The following is a 24,147-nucleotide window of genomic DNA, read 5'->3' on the forward strand; positions in this document are numbered from 1 at the left end:
TCAAAGATACCATATTGCACATTATACACTTCATTTCTTAAAATTTGTGACTTGTCTTTGCAGTAATAAATGCTTTCTTGTTAAAAACTGGTGTCCTTTCTGGGTCTCGTTTTGTTCTTTTGACTTATTTTATGACTATAAGGGAAGTAAACCAATTTCCAGTCAACATAAAGCTCATAAATATTAAAAAAATGTACACAATTTGAAGAATTTCAACTCCAAATTTCCTCACTTGAGATGAAATATGAACCAACTAAACTTTTAGTGGCCCTAGACATACAAACCTTATTTCTTGGGCAGTTTTGTTCATAAATAATAGTGCAACTGGCTTTGTCATTGGTGTTGAAAAACTAAGTTCAATGGCCACATACGACTAAGTTTGTGCTCACGTGGGCCAAACCAAAAAAAATTGTGAAGGAGGACAGCACAAATTCCAAATAGTGGTGCCCTATTTATGCACATTTACATATAATAGATATTTTAAGTCACTTTTGATAACCTAAAATTTACTTGAATTTGTAACTGAGTTTCTCAAAACTTGCAACGCAAACTGCCAGAGTTCTGTGGGATAATTTACTAGAATTTTAGAAAAAATGCGATTAATATTAATATTACTACAATGTGGTATAGCTAATGCAAGCCCCAATGGATTTTTGGTGTTTTATTGATTTTGGAAATTTGGAGGGAGTGATATAACTGCAACTTACTGTTTATGAGGTTTCACAAAGATAGGTTTCTGCTGTATTTCTATATTTTTTTCTTTCAGTGGGCCAAACTAGATACTCTGGTGGGTCGAATTTGGGCCACATGCCTTAAGTTTGACACACAATATGATACATAGATAACCTACAGATGAGAGGATAGTCATCAGTGTGCCAGACTATTAATTAATACAACATTCATAAAGTACATGGGACACCAACCTGCTCTTCTTGGTTAAAATTGTATCAAATTACCATAGCCACTAATTGTTTTGCAAAGAACCAGCCATTGATATAGACCTTCATGCCACTTACTCACTGTCACTTCTTCTATTACACAATAATCCAGCAATTCTGGACAAATATGAGTAAATATTGCTAACATGATATTCAATGCATTCCCATTGTCTTCTGTACCAGGTAAAGTCACTCAGGTTTTTAGGACACACCCTGAACCATGAAATGTATTTGATTGCCTCGTAGTTTTATGCTCTGTGATAGGACCTTCCAATTTGGGGCCCACGGGCCAAAGTTGGCCCTCTGGTGATTGGCTTTGGCCCGCTACTCATTTTTGAAATTGTTATTTTTATTTCTCATATATATTTTTCTCCATTTCCAGCAGTCTGAATGTATTTTTTGTTGCACTTCTTCCCCATCACCACAAATTGCCATAGTTTTACATTAGGAGTAGGGGGGCGCTGTTGAGCCCCCGTCAGCTCAGATCTGTAAGCATATGACCAGTGAGTGAGAGGATGTTGGAGTCAGATCTGAGATAGAGCGCGTGGGGCAGTGGCACAGTGACAATAACAGAAAGTTTTAAATGTTTGGGAATATAATTCCAACATTTTCTAAAAAAAAAAAAAAAAAAACGCAACAGCATTTGAGTAGTTTGTGCATGTGGATGTAGTCAGTGAGGAGCTTCAACTGGAACTTCAGTCTGATGACAAGTTGAGAGAGCTCCCCTTTGCAGGACTTCTACAGGTGTGTTCCTGCACACAGGTAAGATCTGCAATCATGCACAGGTGATGCTGTTCTTCTTGAGCAGTTATACAGTATATGTATATGTCTGTGAGCAGGCTTTCAGCCTATCGATTGATATGAAAACGTATCAATAGACTAGCAGTCTATGCATTCGCAGGGCCCCTCATTGACCAGTTCAGGTGACGTGATATGTGCACCATGTGACTTAAAGTTCCGTCAGATTTATTTGAGCTCTTATTTATTTCTAGCTATCCCGTTAACTTTTTTTATTTTAGCCCTATCCCTGACCCTAACCCAGGAAATACCTTAAAATGTTTTTTTTCCTATATGTATTAAAGTGGAATTTGCCGTGTTAAATATGTTCAAATGAAAAAAAATATATATGACAAAAGTGGGATTCGAACCCACGGCAGCATAAGGAAAAATCCTCCTGTCACTGCAACATGAATTATTAGTTTTGGCCCGCTGCCCTCCACCGCAATTAATATTTGGCTTTTCAATGAAAATAATTTGGGCACCCCTGCTCTGTAGTTTCATTATGAAAACACAAATATTAAAAGCTTCATCGTCTATTTTATTATTGGTTTCTTCATAGAGTTGTCACGATACTTGATTTTCAAACTCAATACCATTTTCGATACCACGGAGCAGAAAAATGACAAGAAATTTAGAAGCATAATTTCCTATAATAAAGTTGAGAATACAATCTATAAACAGTAGGGATGTAACGATTAATCGTAAGGCAGTTAAAAATCGATTCATAGGTATCATGGTTGATATCAATTTTCTGAAAATTGAATCGCAGTACTTTTTTTAACCAGCAGATGGCGCTATCCACAAGTGTAGGCGGCGGGCGGAGTCTGCTAATACTTTCTTTCTGGCCTCCTTCTACTCTTAAATATGTTTATAAAAGATTCATTACCCCTTAAGCACCGAAATAATATCTGTAATATTACTTGAATATCTGTAAAAGTCACGTTTTTCTATTAGCTCTGTCTGCTAGCATAGCTTCTCTTCTTCACTGAAAGATATCTGCATGCCAACCGACCACTGTGTTACCAGCGCCCTCGGCTGGTCCAAACAAATATGACGTAAATCATTGCAATCACGTTTTTTTTTTTTTTAACCATGAATCTTACATTAAGATATATTAACAAATTAGGAATTATGGGTGTTGTGTGAGGTTTTTATACTAAACTCTTGTGCTGCCTCTCTTTCTACAGTGATGCAGAAAAAAACCCCTCTTAATTACTTCTGATTATGTTCCAGCTGATCGGCTGTCATACTTTGTCATGTGGGTGTGTTTTATCACTATTAATTGTGGGGTCTGATTCATTGTTTCTCAAATAGGAGTTTCAAATATGAAGGTTTATAATGTTTATTTCTTGTCAAAAATGCTAATATTAACACAAAAATACAACAAAAACACACAAAATAAGAGAAACATATACTGAATAATAAAAATAACAGACAAACATCATGAAAATACACAAAATGACACCAAAACACACGCACGCACGCACACACACACAAAGAGAGAACATACTTACTATTACCAGAAACACACAAAACAACAACAAAGACACACTAAATGAGAGAAAAACGCACAAGACCACTACAAAATACACAAAAATAACTGAGAAACATACAAAACAAGATAAAAATATAACCAAACAACACCAACAATACACACACTGAGATAGAATAATTTAAATAATACCAACAACACACAAAATAAGAGAAAAATATACTGAATAATAAAAAGAACAGACAAACAACAAAATACAAAAAACTACACAAAAAACACACACACACACTAAGAGAGACCACACTATTACCATCAACAAACAAAATGACATCAAAGACACACTAAATGAGAAAATCACTACAAAATATACAAAAAATAATAGAGAAACCTACAAAACGAGATAAGAAAAAAAAAAAAATCACCAAAAGCGAGAATGATTTAAATAATACCAACAACACAAAAAAACAAAAACAGACTAAAGATAAAAAATATACTGAATAATAAAAAGAACAGACAAACAACAACAAAATACACTAAATGACACAAAAAACACGCAAAATTAGGATAGAAATGATCTTGATTAGAACATAAACTGAAAATACTAAGGTCAGTTTTGGTCCCACATTAGGAGATGAGTGGAAATGATAAAAACTATAGACAAATAAATTCAGGAAGCACTAAATACTGTTTCATTTACAAAATGAGATTATTTAAAATGTGTGTTATCACTCATTCATTCCATCATAATGCTCTATAGTAGTTTTTCCACAGAATTCTGATCAGACAAAAAGGGGTAACTGCATTCAGAAATAAGAGAAAAGGGGGTCCCTTTTGTATTTTGTGGTACTGCCTAGAGTTTAGTGGTAGCAGTTTTTTTCTTTCTGTGTTTGGATGTGAACATTTAAATGTTACGTGTATGCTCGCATAGACCTGTTAAATGTTTCACTTTCCTCCCATCATTTTCATCCTTGAAGGTTTTGTGTCTCAGGAGCTTTAGACGCTTGAATCACTGATTAGGAAAGTGTTCCAGAGGGAGGCATCATCTTTGCTCTCTTTTCCTCGTCCCGGCCTGACATGCAGCAGTAGGAGTGGCAGACACTGATTACAATGTGACCCTTTGGGAACACTTTTTGCTATCTAGTTAAACTTTTGGCTTAAAAAGAGGAACCCAGCACGTCTCACCAGGGCTGGCAGAATCAGAGCTTCTGATTTTTCATTCTTTTGTGCTGGCGTAGTTGCTTTGATTGTGGGAAATTTTAGGATTCAGAATGATTTCCATAGTTTTACTCTATTACTTAAGGGTTAGACTCTTCTGTGTATCTAACAAAAGGCTTTTAATTTGTCTGATACCAGAGGTTAAAGTAAAGGATTACAAGTTCTCACGTTACTGTATTTAAGTTGCTTTTATGGGTACTTGTACTTTTTTGAGTGTATTTCTAAATCAGTAATTTTACATGCACTTAAGTACATTTTAAAAGAATTAACGTAATGTTACATTTCTACACCCAGCCATTACTCAGTAAATTATTATTATTTTATTTTAAAATGATCAATGGACATTTTGAAACTACAAAAAATGAAATGACCAGACAAATGCATCACATCATAGCCGACCAATCAGATTAAACTTAAACATAACGATGACAAAACAGCATTGAATGGAGGTTTATTCATAAATGTAGCTATACTTAGAGCCTATACTAGATATTAGATAGATAGATTATTTTGAATTGGATTAATTGGAGTTATTTTATTTTAAAAAGAAATGTACATTTTGACAATCATTTTATTTTAATACAGATGCCTTTGTGGAAAATAAATTAATTTCCAATTGTGTAACATTGTGTTTCTTCCTTTTGAAGTTTATACATGAGATGTTTACTGTATGCAAGGGAACCGTGGCAAGATTTATTCCCTAAATATTAATAACTAGTAACTTTTACTTTGAGTACTATTTAATTGAGCTACTTTTTACTTGTACTTGAGTATTTTGTGCATTACTTACTTGAATACTATTTCAATCAATTCTACTTGAGTATATACATCACTACTCTTTGCACCTCTGGCTGTTACATGTACTTGAAGGACAAAACAAATCTGCCTTTCACATATTAAAAAATGTATTTTCTATTTTTTTTTTGCCACATTATCCAAGTTGGCTTTTTTTACATCTTTAATTAAAATGTTAATTTAAATGTATAATTTAAAGTGCAATGCAGTTTAATCAGTTTCTACACATGGAAATGGATCCAACAAGAACTGTGCATGCACCAGTTCATGTAATTGCACTATATAAAACACGAATATTACTAGTTACTATATGTGCATTCATTTTTGACTAACATTAGTGAGTAAAATAATAATCAGCACATTCATATTGATATGGAAAATCATTATCATTTTAGCATAAATGTGGAGCCTTATTAATGTAGTAGACAAAGAAGCACCATGGCTGCTTATGGTCAATTACACTGATTAGGGCAATTTGCCTCCGTCTTCAATCTGCAGAGCATCACACAAGACTTTTGTTTTGGCCACAGATTACCAGCAAAGAGCACACAATTGCTGTGATGCTTAGTTGAGTCACCCAAGGCTGGACGTTGGAGCCATCTGTAGAGCATATTTTGTGTCTGCTGAAGCCGAAAAGCAGCGTATTTGTTGGATGTGAGAGCAAAGGAAAGGAAAGAATGAGAACAACAGTTTTCCTAAAGTTTAAGCAAGTGGTGTTTGGATTTGGCTGTCATGAATCTAAGCAGGAGAGTAAAAAAAATGATTATAGGCGGGGCTCCTGCAGCAGTTTAGACACGCCCAGTTTCTACTATCAGTCTATGCTATAAAATATCCAAAGGACAATCAATGCTATGCTTACAACCTACTCAATACTCACTATATAGTTCTATTCAAAATTATTTCAATCCAACATGCACGGCACACATTGCAGAGTGGACAGCAGCTAGTTTTTATGGGAGGGGCGGAGCCAACAGTGGTGGTTTGTGACTTATGAAGCCACCAAAATGTCACAAACCACCATTCTCAGAAAATAGCAAAATTCAATTATAATAGCCGGGGATAAACCTATAGAGGGTAGTCACACTCCCAGCTCCACGCCCTAATCAGGGTCCTAGAGGGTGCATGGGAGTTTGTCCAACTGTGTTTTGTGGACTGGGAGAAGGCATTCGACCGTGTCCCTTGGGGACTCCTGGGAGGGGTCCTTGGGGAGTAAGGGGTATCGTACCCCTGATCAGGGCTGTATGTTCCCTGTACGACCAAAATCAGAGCTTGGTTTGCCGGCAGTAAGTCAGACTTGTTTCCAGTGAGGGTTGCACTCCCCCAGGGGGAGTATGAGTATGGCAAATTTAAATACTTTGACTAAAATGTCACAAGCTGTACAAAAATCAATCAACAACACGAGTTCTAACCCAAATGCATTGGTTTTCAGCAGATAAAAAGTGTTTTTTAGGTTCTGTTACTCATTAAGCCTCCGTTGTTGGTGAATTGAGACGGAAAAAATGGGATATTGCCATGTTATTGATGGCCTTCCTGGTAATGGTGGGATTTTGTGGAGACAAACTCAGAGCAAAAGATGAGGAGCCACTGGTCAGATGAACACAGAGTATACTGTATAGTCAACGTTGCAAAGGCAGAAACAAACAGGCCTGGAGCTCTTTAGTTTCACCAAATGTCATCAGGTTTTCACAACTAATCTGCAGGCCTCTGACAGATTTATGAGTGTAAAGTTGCTTGTAACAGCAACTAAAACATGGTGAAGACCTTGAGTAGGTGCTATCAACTGCACTGCAGCTACTGCATCCAGCCTGTGCTCAGGGCTTTATGGACACTGACCAAACAGGCGAGCAGCACTGAGCACAGTTCACAGCTGAATAAATGGAAAGATGGGTTCTGGAATTACTATTTACTTCACTGCTCTCCTAAATGGGAGATATTAATATTCATTTCTCAAGCCCTCTACCTTGTTGCTGGCAGCCCAACATGCTTAGAGCTCATTTGTGACCATGAGGGCTGATGACACTCCAGTCACTGTGATGCAGTGAAATGCCTGCTGGCCTCAAACAACAATAGAGTGATGTAGTGTCCAACCTAAGTTGTGCTCTTTCACAGACGTGCTGAATAATATCAGTTTTGACATTTACCGAGATGTTGTTTACATTTCCTTGCAATTGTTTTTTGTCATTTTATTTTATCCGACATCTTCAGTGTCAAGCAACGCATTTACTTTCGGAAACGTGTTAATCAAAAAGCATCACACTTTTTTTTTGTTCACATCCCACAGCTCCAGGAACTATTGTTGAACCTATTGTTTCCCAGTAGAAATTAGACTCGTTAATAAAAGGTGTAAATAATACTGGAGTTGAAAATACCACACAGATTCTTCAATGCAGTATTCACAATTTAAATTTAATTTGGACAGTGAAGGTTTGCATCTGTTTTCATCTATAATAAAAATGATCTTATTCCTTTTATTAGTATCTCTACTGTAGCAGCTCATTAGAGAATATTTTTAGGGTTCTGTCTTTTAAACACACTGGGGTAAATCCATTAAACCTGAGGTTGGTAACGTGTCAAGCTTCAAGGCTGTGGCGTATATTTTGTATTCTTTCAGCGAGGGAGAGAGAGCACCATGCAAGCAAAGTAGATTAAAATGGGCACAAACCAGAAAATCAGATCAACACTAGCAAATGAAATGTGATGCCAAGAAAAGAAAAGAAGGAGGGGTGTCATAAAAAAAAGAGTAAAAAACAAAGTTTTCAAACTTGTTCGGTTGAACTAGCGACAAAGCAAAATATACGATAAGTAACCTAGGAATTGTTCACAAATTGATTTGAAATTAAATTTTATTTGGGTGGTTCACAATGAATTGACTTCACTTGCATAGCCTCATAAAGGGGCGGTATTATGTAAAATTCATTCAGAGGGACAAAGTTTCCTCTCTCTCTTGTCATTCCACATTTTGTAAAAAGTCAGCTCCAAACGAGCCAGTTAGATTTTTCTCACCTTATGAGTCATAAGACAGTAACTCCTCCTCCTCACAATACTGGCTCCTCCTACCCTTTAAGAATATGAGCTGCTTGCTCAACGTCCCACAATGATGGCCCAGGGAGATTCGAACCAGTTACCCTCCGATTGCACGCGCGGCCCATCTCACCCGTTTGGAGCTGACTTTTTACAAAATGTGGAATAACAAGGGAGGGAGGAAACATAACTTTTTCCAACTTTGAGCTTCTGAATCAGGCTAATAGGATGCACTGTATATCACTGTATCAAAACCATTATAAAATGATTTTTTCGTAATACTGCCCCTTTAACATTTACTAAACCTTTGTTTAGGATTCAGGGGCTAACTGATTAGCAAAGAGAAACAGATTTTTGGTGAACTTGCAAGATCAAATTTTCAGAAATTTCACTTGCAAACTATGTCATTCTCATTTGACAATTCTGAGAAATTACAATAAAGACAATAATGTTTGTGTGATTAAAGTTTTGTGTAGTATTTTTATATTTACCCAACAAAGCAAGGCCACAATATGAAGCATATTTTAGCAACAAGGCATTGAAAGTGATTCATGTAAGGCTTTAAAACAAGTTAAAAAAAATATATACATAAAATCATTTTTAATGCATTTTAAAATCATAAAAACAGCAACAAAAAAGCCTGCATTACTGTGTTCCAGTGGTAGTTTGTGAACATAGTGAATATTCCGAAGGGTTTTAGCATTAAAATGCTTTTAATCACTGTTTTACCACCAACATGTGGCTCTGCACAGGTGACATCATCATCATGTTATGAGACATCAAAAAAAATATTTTTAGAGGAAGTTTGACTTTATCGTGGCGACCCTCAGTCGATAAACCCAGAGTTCTGAGTGTCATTGAACGCAGCATGAGAACAGTGATTTCCTAGTGATGATGCTGCCTGTGGGCGGAGCTTAGGAGTCCATGTGGGATGCAAGCCACTGATTGGCTGATAGCCTTTCACTCAAGGTTTTCCTTGGGCTTGTTATTGGATGAACAGCACCTGGGTAGGCCTTGATTAAAATGGGTGGTGCCGCGGGTGTACTTCAAACAATACAAGTGCCATGGCCCCAACCAGAACAAGTATGTTTTGCAATCATCCCAAACAGTAACAGTAATAAAACTATTGCTGGTTTGGAGAAATGCCAACGACATACAATCAAACTCAGATCCAACGTTTCACTGGCAGCTCTGTGTTTGATCACCTCCTTTATATTCTTGTTCGTTCCTCCTATAATAATAATAATAATAATCAGCCACAAGAGGTCAAAACATGCACACAAAGGGTTGTTTCTGCAGCCTGTGCAGATGACCTAGTTTTTGGTTTCTCACATGAGAATGGTGAGGGGAAATTTAAAAATCCCTACTGACTGCATGCATGGTAAATTAAGAACGCTCTCTAGGACGGAGGCGTACATGCTCTCTCACAAACAAAAGACTCCAAGGCCAAAACCGTAGAGATTCATCTCAGAAACAAACCTCATGACACAACACCAGGATAAAGTAGAAATCTTCAAAAGTAAGCTTTGTTCTATCTTTTAAAGCAGGCATATCGTCAGAGGGCTCAGGTAACTATGGGTTGTCTTCTAATCAAAAACTTAGCAGTTTGATGCCAAGAGTTGCATGATTTGTGATTTTAAATGGGTGAATGATTTAGACTCAAGTTACCATTTCTCATTTAGAATGATTGCCTGGGTTGATTTTGAGGAGAGGTGAAAGTAACAGATTACAAGTACTCACATTACTATTGAGTTGCTTTTATGAGCACTTGTACTTTTGTGAGTATATTTATAAATCAGTAATTTTACTTGTACTTAAGTACATTTCAAAAGAAGTAAAGTCATTCGTTACATTTCTACACCCAAATATGGGGTGCCGATTGTAGAGTTGCACATGCTAAAAATAACAACTTTTTGCAACATTTAGCAAAAAATGTGTTTAAAAAAGTGTAAATTTTTTCATGCTACTTTTGACCAGATTTACAGCAATATTTGTGAAATTTGTGTAACTAACTTTTAACGTAAAAATATGTCAATGCTAAATCTAAATGTTAAATCTAAAATGAAATGTGAATAATTAAATCTAAATGAAAAATCTAAATGTTAAATCTAAATGCTGAATATGAAATCGAAAGGTTAAATCTAAATGTTAAATGCTAAATCTAAACGGTAATTAGTTTCACCAGTGACATTTTGATTTAACATTTAATATTAAATCTAAATGTTGAATCTAAATCTTATTTTTCTTTAAATAATTGTACATTTTGACCGGGATTTATTCCCAAAAAAAATAAGTAACCGGCAACTTTTACGTTGAGCACTCTTTAATTGAGCTACTTTTTGACTTATACTTAGTAATAGTATTTTATGTATGATGTACTTGTACTTGAGTAGATGTATCAGTACTCTTTATGCCTCTGATTCTGAGCTAAACTAATGAGAGAAAAATACAAATTTCACCCAATATTTGTGCAGTGGCTCATATGTCCTCCTCCCTGAAAGAAGGCCTTGCACTTGACTCCTTTTTTTTGTGTAGGTAGTTTTGTTTTTTGTGTTATTTATTTATTTATTTCTACCATGCAATAGAATTTCATTGGGAGGCTCACTGTCCTCTTGGGGTCACGTTAAGTGGAGCCTCCAAACTAGCTTAGGAGTGAGTGAGTGTGTGTAGACAGGGATCCTTTTCCCGGGTGTGTCCTTCTTTATACCCAATGTTAGGTGGAATTGGCTTCAGCCCACGTCCTCATTGCTGTACAGCATGTCTACTTGAGGGCCTTGCAGGCCTGCAGCAGCTCTTTATTCAGGCTCCAGAGACTCAAGACCCTACTCCCTTGAATGAACAGGATATAGTTCCCCCCAAATACATCATTTCAGCTAAATGTACGGATAGCAGAGTGCATCACAGGCTGGATACTGCCTCGGATCGAGGACATTTATGCTAGATAGGTGGAACGGAGAGCCAGAGACTATTAACATTCATTCATTCCTTGTTTTAACCATTAGGTTAAAGGTACAGGACAAACAAAGCAGGGACAAACAGGTTCTACCCCATGCAGCAACATCCATAACCTTCAGTATCCACTGAATTTGCAATGAATACATAAGCTATTTATACATCTCTTTAATTATGTGGTATTTGTGTTGCTGTAAAACAAAAGGTGCAAAACTCCTGAAACAATGACAATAAAGATGTTATTAGTATTAATATTACTCATCATAAGGAAATGGTGCATTTCTGCCATGCCTAATATACTAAATAACAAACGAAACACAATTATGTTTTGGTATAGCTTTATTTGGGAGGTGTATCTCCCTATTTGATGGTGGCACTGTGTTATCAAAGTATCAAATCTACTTTTCTAAACTGTCAGGTTGGAGTTCCACAGGGTTCCATACTTGGACCCATACTGTTCTCATTATATATTAATGACTTACCAAATATTTGTCCACATATAGATACCCAGCTTTATGCATATGATGGAGTCATTTTTACCAATGCAAAATCACGAGACATATTGCGAGATTGGACATCTTGTGTGTGGTCACACATGGTCTTCAAAGATCTTGGTCTGTCACGAGTAATTCCTGAGTTACAGAAGCTCAACCTCAGCATACTGATGGTGGACTCGTGAACAATGAGATCGCTGGCAACATTTCGAGCTGTCAACTCAGCGTCAAGTTTACCAATGGCACATTCTCTAAGGTGGCATTGTGTTAATGTGGTAAATATTGAATTTACAATTTGCTTTTATGGACCCAGTAACAAAAATTGCCACTGCGAAACTGAAACTGTCACAACTATGTTGATTTGTACACCTGCTCGCATCACACGTTCTCATGTTTGTCTGCAAAATATATACTCCATTGGTTTCAAATCACTAATTCAATTTTGTGTTTTCATCTAAATCTCAGCAGGACATGCATTATTTCTTGTCTAAACTAAGGGGGAAACTGTATGGTTCTTTTGCTGTTCAAGATTCTTAATACATAATCTGTTGTACCACCTCCTGAGCTGCATTTACTGCCTTTAAAAAATCCACCCATTGACTGAAAGTCACCTAAAACCAGAGCCATATGGGACACTTATTTACTTATATACTCCCATGCATTGATGAAATATTATTAAAAACCATAAACAATGTTTTTTTTTTCTTTCTAGTAACTTCCCACTGTATCTTAGTCTCAATAATGCCAAGAAAGGGAAAACAGGAAGATACGCATACATGATGTTCATGCCCACTGTTTTTGAAAATGTTTGATATATTGCCAAACACAATAAATGCATTTGCTATACAAGAGACTAAAGGTTCAGAAAACTCTGCTAAATCAAATTGTATGTTCCTTCTAAAGTAGTTTAGGACTGCTTTATGTCTGGGTTGATTTCTAGAAATTAGATTTGTATTGGCGTTCAGCCCATGAAGAAATCCGACTCCCATCCTGTTGCCACCTGACCTTGAAAAGGCTGTATTAGGTGAGCTCCTGGAAATAGCTTTTGGAGAGTGACATTAAATTCACCTCTCTCTCCATGCCCTGGAAAAGCTGCGGTCTGATCCCCTCTTGTTATCCGCCGGAAGGCAGAAAGTGACTCCCTGACAACATTGGGACTCAATTGTCTGTGCTTATTATCCTTTGGCATTGAAACATCTCACGTTTTGTCTGCTGCACAGGCTGACCTCTATTCCATCACATAAGTGCTGATGATAAGATGGAGGAGACGGGCACTGACTTATTCATGTTCAACCAATCAAAGGTGAGTACCCAGCATGCCCGGTCTCAGGGGTCAATCATGTTGACATGTGTCAGTTGTTCAATGAATGCAAACACCATTGGTGGAGGTTAGTTCTAGTTATTGTCTCTGAAACACTTTTCTCCCTAAAATGTTGGAAGAAAGAAATTACACCTTGTGCTATACATCAGTCAATTCATATTACCATAAACACAAGCGTACAAGTGACAAAAACACTGATTTCTCACACCCTGTCACCTGCACAATAACTGAAGTTCAGCCGTTGTTCTGTTTTTGTGAGGTCAGTGTGGCTGTAAAACCAGAGTCAGAGGATTCAAGAACAGAGAAATAATTCAAAATTTTAATCCAAGCAAGTTTGTTATTCAGAAAATCAGTCCGATCATGGAAAGGTACCAAAACCCCCTGGTATTGCCCTCCGAGCATGGGATGATACCAGCAGGTCATTGCACGATCTCGGAAGCTAAGCAGGCTGGACCTGGTTAGTAGTTGGATGTGAGACCACTGAGAATTCCAGGGCCCACAGTGAGGTGGGAGTTGCTCTGGCGGTATCTGTCATTAGCTGTTTCCATTACCCAATGCGCAAAATCTAAATAGAGCAATACAAACGGTAATGGAAACACCTGAATTTCAGAAAAACACTCAAATATCGCTAAAAAGTTGGAATTTCAGACGTTTCAACGTTGAGATGTGTCGCAAAAGCGCTATGGAAATACTTTTTCTACAAATACGTGTAAACAGAAAAGGAGACCACGACATTTCTTAAATTATTACTGCCACATTAGACATAGGAATACGGAAAGTTAAAAGGAGGTTTGGAGCATCCGTCTTCCTGCAGTAAAATCTCGCCGAATGAAATTTCACGAGAGTTACGAGGCTCCGGCCCAAACAACGTTCAATGGAAATACGTTCAAAGCGCAATTATACTTCGACATTTACAAACCTTGCTTTTATTTTGCGAAAATCTGTAATGGAATCACAGCTATTGTGTCCTTTGGCAAGACACTTTACCCACATTGCCTATGAATGTGATGTGTGAGTGAGTGTCGGTGGTGGTCCGAGGGGCCGAAGGCTACAATAGTAGTTTACCACCACTCTGTGTGGAGTGAAATAATAATGCAATGTAAAGTGCTTTGAAGGTCTAAAAAAAGTGCTACATAAAGCAAATGCATCATCATTGTTATTCCATGAAGCAATGGTCGGTAACGGTAGAGTTGACAGCTGGTGACCGGAGGCCAGGAGTGAAGTAGCTGTGAGTGAATCACGGAGCAGGACTTCCATAGTAAAACAGGAACTCTGGCAGGTTGGTGTGACAGTTTTTAGTACATTAAAGTATGCTCAAGTCCTTCATGTTGAAGGTCCTATATCATGCTAAATCAACTTTTTGGAGCTTTTAACCTTGTTACAATCTTATCAAAAACACCCCCACTTAGTGACATCACTAACGTCTGAACTGCCCCCCTCAGGAAGTGCCTGTGTAAGTCAAGTATATCCAATTTCAGCCACGGGAACAGTACAAACCACGCCCCCCACAAACTACGCCCATGCAAGCTATTTTTCAATGCGCTGAGCTGTTATAACGGAGCATGCCTGTTGCCCATGCTGCTTCATCAGGTCTCAAGGGCTACGCCATGAAATGGGCGGCACTCACACGAGGAGAGGTGGCGCTCCAAAGGAAAATAAGTCATACTTCTTAATAAATTTGTATTTTAATTTGTAAAATGTTAACTATTAACCACATGTGGCAGTAGTTGACTTTGGAAGGTTTGAAATAGCATGATATAGATCCTTTAAGTTTCAATATTTTATAGCTTTCATTTAGTAACTTTTATGCACCTAAGGCTTATATTTTTGCAGTGAGCCTTGTTTATAACGTCTTTAATTTTCATTATTGAACCATTTTAAGAACTACGATTTAACCATTTTAGTAGGGTGAAATCTAACGAGGATTAAGGTTACTGTAATGTATCTTAAGCATTATCACAACGTGAGTTTTAAGGAGTGATTAATCCGATACATTTTATATCCTCTTGTTCCATCATTTAATTCATGGAAATTTATTTTGGTATTTACTAGCACAATTCTTTCAGATTTTTTAGTTTAGTGCATGTCAAGTGTTGTTTAGGCTTCCAGTAGTTTTCTGTCTGGCTTGAATAGTTTCTGATTGTTTGTATCTATTGTTCTTAACACTAAGTCATTGCCTTTCCTAACATTAGTTCCAGCTCTCCAGTGTAGCATGCCATGTTTAAGTTTAGGGTTAATCTGATTTTCAATCTAGATTCTGTTCTGAGTTTCTTCACACATCTGTGTGTGATGAGTGAGTGAGTCGATCGCTCTCCTCTTGTTTCCAACAGGTGCAGCTGATCTTGTTGATAACCTTCCCTCTGTTTCTTTCACTGACCACCAGGTCACTGATTGCTTGTCTGCACCCATCCTGCAAAGTTGGTCTGCATCTTCAAGTCAGGCCTTTTATTGATAGCCTAATATTTTCTTGCTTGCTGGTTGATTGTTTGAACCACAAGTCTGGAACAAATGCACAAGTCCCTCCACTATGTCCTGTGCTCTTCCATTAGAGTTTCAAGCACCTGTCTAATAAGGCACTATTCTGTCTGCCTGAATGAGTGTTTTTCACAATATACAGTATTCTGCACCACATTTCTTGAAATTCATCATTGGTTTGAAGCCACCTGAATACTCTAGCATGTACTTTTCCGAAACCACACGTTTCTGCTATGGTTCAATATGAGTTTGGTGTTTATTTAGAGGTGGAGGAACGTCACAATGTTCTAAATCTTTTTTAAGCATTACTTTGATTCAATAAACAATGGCTTATACTTGACTGCACTACAGTATGCAGAGAGTGTTAGGACAGTTGATCTCGCCCATGTGGTTTACTTTGGTAGCATCAAAGTTTCAGAAAAATACAAAGCTACTGTTTATTTGGTAAGTAATACTAAATATTAATACTGCTACTACATTAATACAATTGTAAAACATTTGATACTATTCTTATTCTGTTTCACAAGTATAGATTAATTTCATAACTGATTAGATTAGTAATTCTTTTTGCCATATCCGTAAGAACAGGAATTTATTTAATTCTTTGAAAATGACATTTAAAGTTGTAATTATAAAATACAAGAATCAAAATGTGCTTTAATCTTGCTATCCACTCATCAACCCTGGCCTTACAGCCTGGATGGTTGTCTTAAACAGAACATTTTAAGCAGTTTTGGATTTAACTCGCTTCCCTTGCCTTTACTAACATCTTTAATACATATATATTGAGCATTAAAAAGCAAACAGCCTTCAGCAGCAGCAGCACATGTTCTTGCACATCTGGAGTGTAACTGGTTATTGGCGTCGCCTGGGAAGGAAAAACACTGGGGAAGTTGAGTTTGCAATTGGCCAGTCTGCGTATGCTGTCACCAGCAGACATCCACAGACAAACAGTACTCAGCCTAGACGTGTGTTATTACATCAAACATCCTCTGCTGTCAGAAAACAAGGCTACTGGCTATTTGTGGCTAAAATTACTGCCCAGCTGTCAAATATGGCCAAATATAACACAAAGTGACATCTTTTACACGGATAGCTGGAAAAATGAGACAGTCTACTTGAGTAAAGACTTTTAAAGACAACTGTTTTGCACTCAAGGTAACATCACCTTCTTCCATTCAAACATGATGTTTCAATGCTCATCTGTTAGAGTCTTTTGTTTAGTTAAATGATTCAAAAACACTTGAAAAAAGGACTAAAGCCCTGGCATTTTCTGTCCAGACCAGCCCACTACATAATCAGCGACACCATGTAAACGCTGTTATTAAGTCAGTAATGCTCTTTAATTAGGTCTTAATTCTAATTATTCCCCCAGAATGGGGGACACTTTTTAACCCCTTTTTACCTTTTTCCTTTGGCAACTTCTTTTGTCCCATTTTTGCCCCTTTTTAAAAAGTTCTGACACTTTTTTCAGACTTTAGCTGCCTTTTGCCAATAAATATCCCATTTATTCAAGTTATTTTTGACACAAATTTTTGTCCTTTCTTGAATTGTTTGACCACTTTTTTTCCAAATAAACTAACTTTTGCCTAATAAATACCACTTGTTTCCTTTTTTCATACATTTTGCCTGTATTTGTTCTACATGTTTGGCTTTTTCACCATTGTTTGCCACATTTTGCCAATTTAAGCTACCCTTTGACATTATATACTACCTGGTTCCTCATCATTTGCCTATTTTTTGGCCACTCTTGACTGCTTTTGGCCAATTTTAGTCACTTTACGCTCTTTTCTTGCCATGTTTTTGCCACTTTTTACCATGTCAGCCTCCACTCGCTCTTTATAAAAAAATAAAACGTAGCAGACTGTATCGGCCCACTTTGGGTCGACGGCCCACCGGGATGATGCCCGGTATGCCAGATGGCCAGTCCAACCAACCATTACAAAACGGGGAGAGTTAGATGCATGTTTTTTTCTATGCAATTGTTGTCACCAAGACTAGAACTTTGTATTTCTTTCATTTCAGAATGTCAGTAAGACGATACAAAGTCTGTTCAATCAAAGTGTTGCAGTAGGCGTAAACACTAGCAAGACAAACCAGAAATTAGTAATAGGTTACGGTTGTTTATATACTCAATAATATTATCATGTAATTTTGCTTAGAGAAATAAAATGTATAGTTATAAAAATGTATTTGTTAAAAAAAAACGTATTTGCACAAGAATCCCCCCCCAAAAAAATACTGTATATGAGTATTTTTTGGACAAAAAACACATTATTGCACCTACAGTAAAAAAATGATTATGTTTAGCTGTCTGTACGTCTCAAATATTTTCACTATTTTTAACAGAGTTGTACATAATCAAAATCAAATGTATTTCAAAAACCATAATAGATAAATGCTGTTTGATAATACTGTCCCTAATGTAGTACAGTATAAAACTTTCAATGGCAGTGGTTTCAGCACATTGCAGGCAATACATATGGAAACATTTATCAGTTATTTCCAACATAAAAGGAGAAATTTACAAGTTCTGTTTTAAGGTGGTACATCCCTTAAATTTTTCCACTCCAGCGACAATGATTTTTAATACAACTATTATGGATCTTCTTTTAACTTGTCTATAGACTGGGTGTTGTTAAAGGGATCCTCCACTGTTTCTACAAATTTGGCCTAAAATCTTTGAAGCGTACTTTGAAGATAGATGCCTACTAAAACATTATTACATTAATTGTGTTGCCTTTTAAAAATGGGACTACTTTACAGTTTAAGAGCCTGTGTTCCGCTATCTTAAAATTGCGTGATTGATGAGGTCACACGACTCCACTTAGTGAAGCATTCTGCCGACTTTCTACATCATTTAGCAGCTTTGTCGGTCACTTGTTCTGCTTTTGATTGCCCTAAATCAGGAATAGTTAAAGATGCTGATGCACCCTCTATTGTTTAACAAAATAAGATAAAAACAGTTGTGACCCAAATGAAAAAAAAAGAAAAAAAAAACTGACCACAGGGGGCGACAGTTCCAACTCTGTGAAGCAGAGAAGAAGAGTTCTCCCTGGATTTGTATAACGATGCCTGAGAGAAAGGCTGTGTTTGAAATTGTATACTAAAGTACTACTCATACTAAGTCTGACATCACAATAAGTATGTAGTGTGTTTCCATTTGATAGTATGAAAAGATTCAGTACGCGAGAAACACCAGGATGTAGACTATATCATTTTTTAAGTATGCACAGTAGCCACACAAGTCATATTCAACCGGCCCATGATGCATTGCAAACGTAACTTAAAATGGTCCTGGGAGAGGCTTCCAGCTAAAATTCAAGCATTGTCTTTTCAAGATAAAAGCCTATCTTCTTGTTTTCCATTACATTTTAACGTTTTTGTAAATAGGGCTCTTGTTTTAAAATTTTTGTCGGTAGCACAATGGCGGGTTTCCGAAAATCTCTGAAATGTCGGCATGAAATGTGTCTCTGGGAGTTTTATAGATCAAATGAACACATGTTGATATTATACTACTCTTCTATCCTAGCTCAGTGCCGACTTTCAAAGATGAAAACTCCAGAGAGAACTTTTACCTGCTACTACCACCTCCTCACTGATTCTCCTCCACACCTAATCATTCCTGGTCTGGTTCTGGTTATAAAGACCGTGTCATACAGCTCCAGGTGGTCACACAGCTGTTATTCCATGGTTGAATGGATGAACAGACCGGTGTCCGTGTTGACATGACGTCATCATCAACAAACACTCTGAATGTGTTCGGCATCAATGTCTGATCACTAGCAGTGTGACTCTGAAGTGCTGTATGTTTGAAACTTTGATAGTGTTTAAACAAGAGAGAAATGTTCGTTCATGTCTGAGAAAAGTGTATAGAGTGTGTGGTGAGGGGTTTTACAGCCTTAAAACATGTACAAAAATTGTGAAAAATAGAGCTGACTACTTTGCATTTTTAGAATGTAACCCCCCCGAAAAAAAAATTCAAAAATCAAGTTACATTTTTCCGAAATTTCAGGTGACCCCACAGTTGAAGAACAATGATTTAGTGGCTCCTGAACTGATTTATTTCCATAGTTTTTATCATTTCCGGTCATCTCATGCCTGTGGTGGAACCAAGACTGATACTGTAGTTCCAACACGTACCTTCATTTGAGAAACACTGTAGTAGACAGTATGTATTCATAGTGTGTAGTGTATATAATACGTTGATATGCTATTTTGAACACAGTCAAAGTCTCACACATTGTTTTGTGGCACTTCAAGATAAATCAGATAACTTAGATTACCTCAAGATGCAGAACGGTGAGGGACACGTGACGTTACCTCTCGTCTTGATCAGGATTGTTGAAAATAAAATAATACATGTATTAATGCATTAATCACATTGGAAATATGAGTACCCTTACTTGGTATATTCTGCTCTGGGATTGTTCTGACATAGAGTTGATGCAGTGTTTTGAAGTAAAAACAGTTTCCACACAAAGCAAGTGTTACTCACAGGCGTACTTTTGACTTTCACAGCCTCTCAAACCAAAAACTTAACAGTAAATAGGTGAAGAATCTAACGATGAAGATACGTACCTTTGGGCAAACATTAGTGTTCAATAAATAACCGCTTTTACTGACTTATCTTTGTAATGCCGCTCCCCGTATGGCAATTTTTTTCTCTGTGATGCAGTTTAAAGCCATTGTTAGTATGCCTAACGCTATTTATAGCAATAAATACATAGAAAAAAAAAAACATTGAAGGATTAAAGAGATCTAATCTCATATAACACCACACATCACAGCGAGGTTTTATTATTAATCCCAGACTCAGCAGTCACACCTTGTTTTTTACTACAGCATGTGTTTTGTAGGCTTCATATTTTTTAATAAAAACAAAGCTCATAGTAAGAATCTAGATACCAATATATGAGATTTCTATCTACACCATAGAAAACAGGTTTATGAGTTTGAGGTTTGCCTCACAATGATCTGATGTTGATAAAAGACTCGCTTTTGTCAAGGTGGTTATTTAGAGGTAGAATACATAGTCAGCAAAACTCTGTGACCAGATGGTACCTCACCACCACTTTTTTGCTTTCTCCTTTATATTCTTTTATCTCAGCTTGCCAGCAGGATTTTTTAATTAGACAAACAAGCCTTAATATTGGATAATTCCCTTAGCAACAAACAAATATTGTATATGTTATAATATTTTATACAATACAGTTAAACGAGGCCAAATCATGAATTAAAACAATCAGTTTCTACACTTATTTCTCCAAGAAAAACTGCTCAAATCAAAATATGCACTTTGAGCTCTGTGTCTAATGCCTGCACAGTGTTTATTAAATAACAGAGCACAAGAACGCTTTATTAAATAAAAAAAAAAATAAAAAAATTGAAATTCAGATATTCCTCTCCAGTTGAGTTTGTTCTCACACTCCTCTGCTCTTAAATTGATTTCACGCTCTGTGGCTATCTGCATGGGAAATAATGTGCAGTGTTATTAACCAAGGGAAGAAGAGGAGAAAATCACAGGGGAGGACAGGAGGCTCTGACTAAACCTGGGTCCTGGATGAATACAGCCAGTCTGTTGTAGAAGCTGCTTCTAAATCCAAAAGTATTCAGTATAAATTAGCATTTTAACGTTGACGTTGCCCTTTTCTTCAGGACAAAACCATTTTAGCTTTGGTTTGCAGCTGAAAGGTGGTAGTTTGATACTTTGTGTGTTAAATATCTCAAAATGGCCAACTTTAGGGTGACAATATTTTGATTAACAAAAGACACTTGGACCGACCTCGCCAAAATCAAAGTACTCAACGTTTTCTTGAATCGACCTTGTAATGGCAAAACACAAGATAATAAATAGGTTGTTAATGCCCATAAAGTAAAAAAATAATAATAATAATAATCTCTTTAAAGTTAAATAGGAGAACTTGTTTAGCTGTAGGAAAAGACAGGAATGTAAACTCTCAGCTGTTGTTCATCTGGTTTTGTTCTCTATGCTTTCTGATTCTCTATCTATCTATCAATATGATTTACCTATATGTCAGTAAAGCCCATAGCTTTCAATTCATTGAAATTCAGCTAAGGGCACAAAAAGATCTATTGCCAACACTGAATTATGTGCATAATCTAAAACCCGCCGAGTTCTCTGGAAAACTGATAAATACCACAAGTTCAGATTACACCACGCGATAAGAGTGTGATTTGATTTAAGCCAGACGATATTTTACTTCTGAACTCCAAACTGCTCTCTAAAGCGTCTTCACAATATGTCACCGTGTATTGTATTATTCCTATTGTAATGCGATTGATCGTAAAGCACTAATACACTGTTCTTAGGTAAAAAGAAAAAAAGGTTTTACTATCTGTAAGGAGATCTAAAGGAGCTCCGTAAAGAATAAAGTCATGATGTCAAACAGTTAATTATTCTCACACTGGGAATTATTCAAAGTTTGATGGTATAATTTTAATGATTTAATATGGTTAATACTACTTACAGTGAACTTTTCTTTACAGAATCGTATGTCAAACAAATACAAAACCATATTTTGTGGTTACCATTCTAAGCAGTACCATTCCTTTGGCTCTAACATTGAATCCATTGAATTAACATTACAATGCTTAGTCACATATACCCAGTGTGGAGCTAGTTATTGAAAAAAACTAACTACTTACTTCATTCACAAAGTAACTCAGTTATTATTTTGATTATTTACACCAAAAAGTAATGCCTTACTAGAAAAAGTAACTTTTGAGTTACTTAGAATTAAAGAATGTATTATTTTTTGGGTCATCTGTGTCCGTCAGTGCTGTATCAGAAAAAATAATCCACTGTTGATCAACTGTGTGGTGGAGGAATAGTGGTTAATGAAGCTGGCTTATAATCAGAGGGTCAGTGGTTTGAATCCCTCCTACCCCTCTGATGAATGAAATATTATTGTATCCAACCCTACAGTTTATAATCATTTACATTAACAGAACTAAACTCTGCTCAGTATTACAGTCTTTACAAACACTAAGTATTCTTTCAATACCAGTTTATTTACCTGAGACCAGCAGAAACTGAAAATGTTACTAGGAATTGTGAAATAAATAACACAAAACAACCTGATTATTATTCAGAATCAAAAATCAAAAATAAAGTGGCTTCAGCATCATAAAAACAGTTGTGTTTAGCCTTAGAATGTTCCCTTACAGCTTAAGTACAAAAACTAGCAACAATGTACATTATAAACACAAAAAAACATCTAAAATAAATAAATGAAAGCAATCTGAATAAACATTTGGAATACATTTTGACCAACTCTGCTTTACAAAAACTGCTATAAAACAACCATAAATGATGTGCATATAAAGCACAAAACAGCTGCTCAAAAATTAAAACAGCAATTTTTCAACCTTAGCACAGTAATGCTGTGCGTATTCTGTAATAAGTGCACATTCTGCTGTTAAAAATGCTCATAAAAATAAATATACAGCATTTTTCTCAGCTACACAATGCAAAACGTATCAGGCTAACGAGCTGCTGTTAGCGGTGACTCCACAGTAGTAACAGACTGCTTGTTTTTAATAACATACCATGCCATAGTTTTGTTGATCTGTCCCTGGATAACAGTCAGTCTGTTAAAATCCAGTTGCTATTGTTTTGGTGCAGAGCATCACGTCCACCAACGCAGCGTTAGCTTAGCTTCACCGATGTGTGTATCTTTTGGAGGCAGATTGGTAAAATAATGTGATGTAAACAGACACGCCCACAATGCTTCTTCTTCTTCTGTTTTAACAGTGATTGGCATGGCATCCAGCAAAAATATGTAGCGCCACTGTAGACAGGAAGTACACTGAGCTAGCAAAGTAACTGACAAACGCACCATATTGTAATAGTAGCTGCGTTTATTTCTTTAAAAAATATTGCGATAGAGTACTAATTACTGTCAAAAGTAACGTTACCTGTATATAAGGTGATGGATTTTTATTTTCACATACTGTACATAGATGTCCTCCTTCTCTGGGTCTTACAGGCTGGACCTGCATCTTAAAGATTTGTACGGTGTTTCTGTTTTTTAAAGGTTCTGTGGGTGCAATGCTCTATTGTTATATTTTGGTTCTTTTTAGAACCTTGAAACATGCTAATTATGTAGGGTCAATGACGTATCACGATTTCACTGCATATTTCATGTTTCATATTTACAATAGGCATCATTGGGCAAGGTTTGCATGAATATTGTGATGGAAATAGAAATGCAGATACTTTGAAATCATATACGGGACTATAATGTAAATAAAATGAGGTAGAAAATTATTAATAACAATATTTGGATGGAGTCATTTTAAAGATTTTTTTTTTTCAGAACAGCAGTCATAACCAGACAGTCGCACCACATGATATTCTGACACTTTGAATAACTGAATAAATTACAAAATTAATTTAGTAACATTTAAAAAAAACATGTATACTAAGTTACGACATATCTTTTTATGTATTTAAAACTGTTTTTAACTTAAATAAATGCAGTTGGACAAAATATTTAGGTGTCACTTCATTGACTCATGTACAAATGGTTTGTCTTTCAAGTCCTTCTCGAAAAAGAAATGGATAAACGGCTGATTTAAAAATACTCAAGGTGTGGACAGGTGAGTTCTCCCTGGAGGAGAGGCGGGTTTACGCCCACC

This window comes from Gouania willdenowi, chromosome 6 (genome assembly GCF_900634775.1).
Source record: "Gouania willdenowi chromosome 6, fGouWil2.1, whole genome shotgun sequence".
NCBI lineage: Eukaryota > Metazoa > Chordata > Actinopteri > Blenniiformes > Gobiesocidae > Gouania > Gouania willdenowi.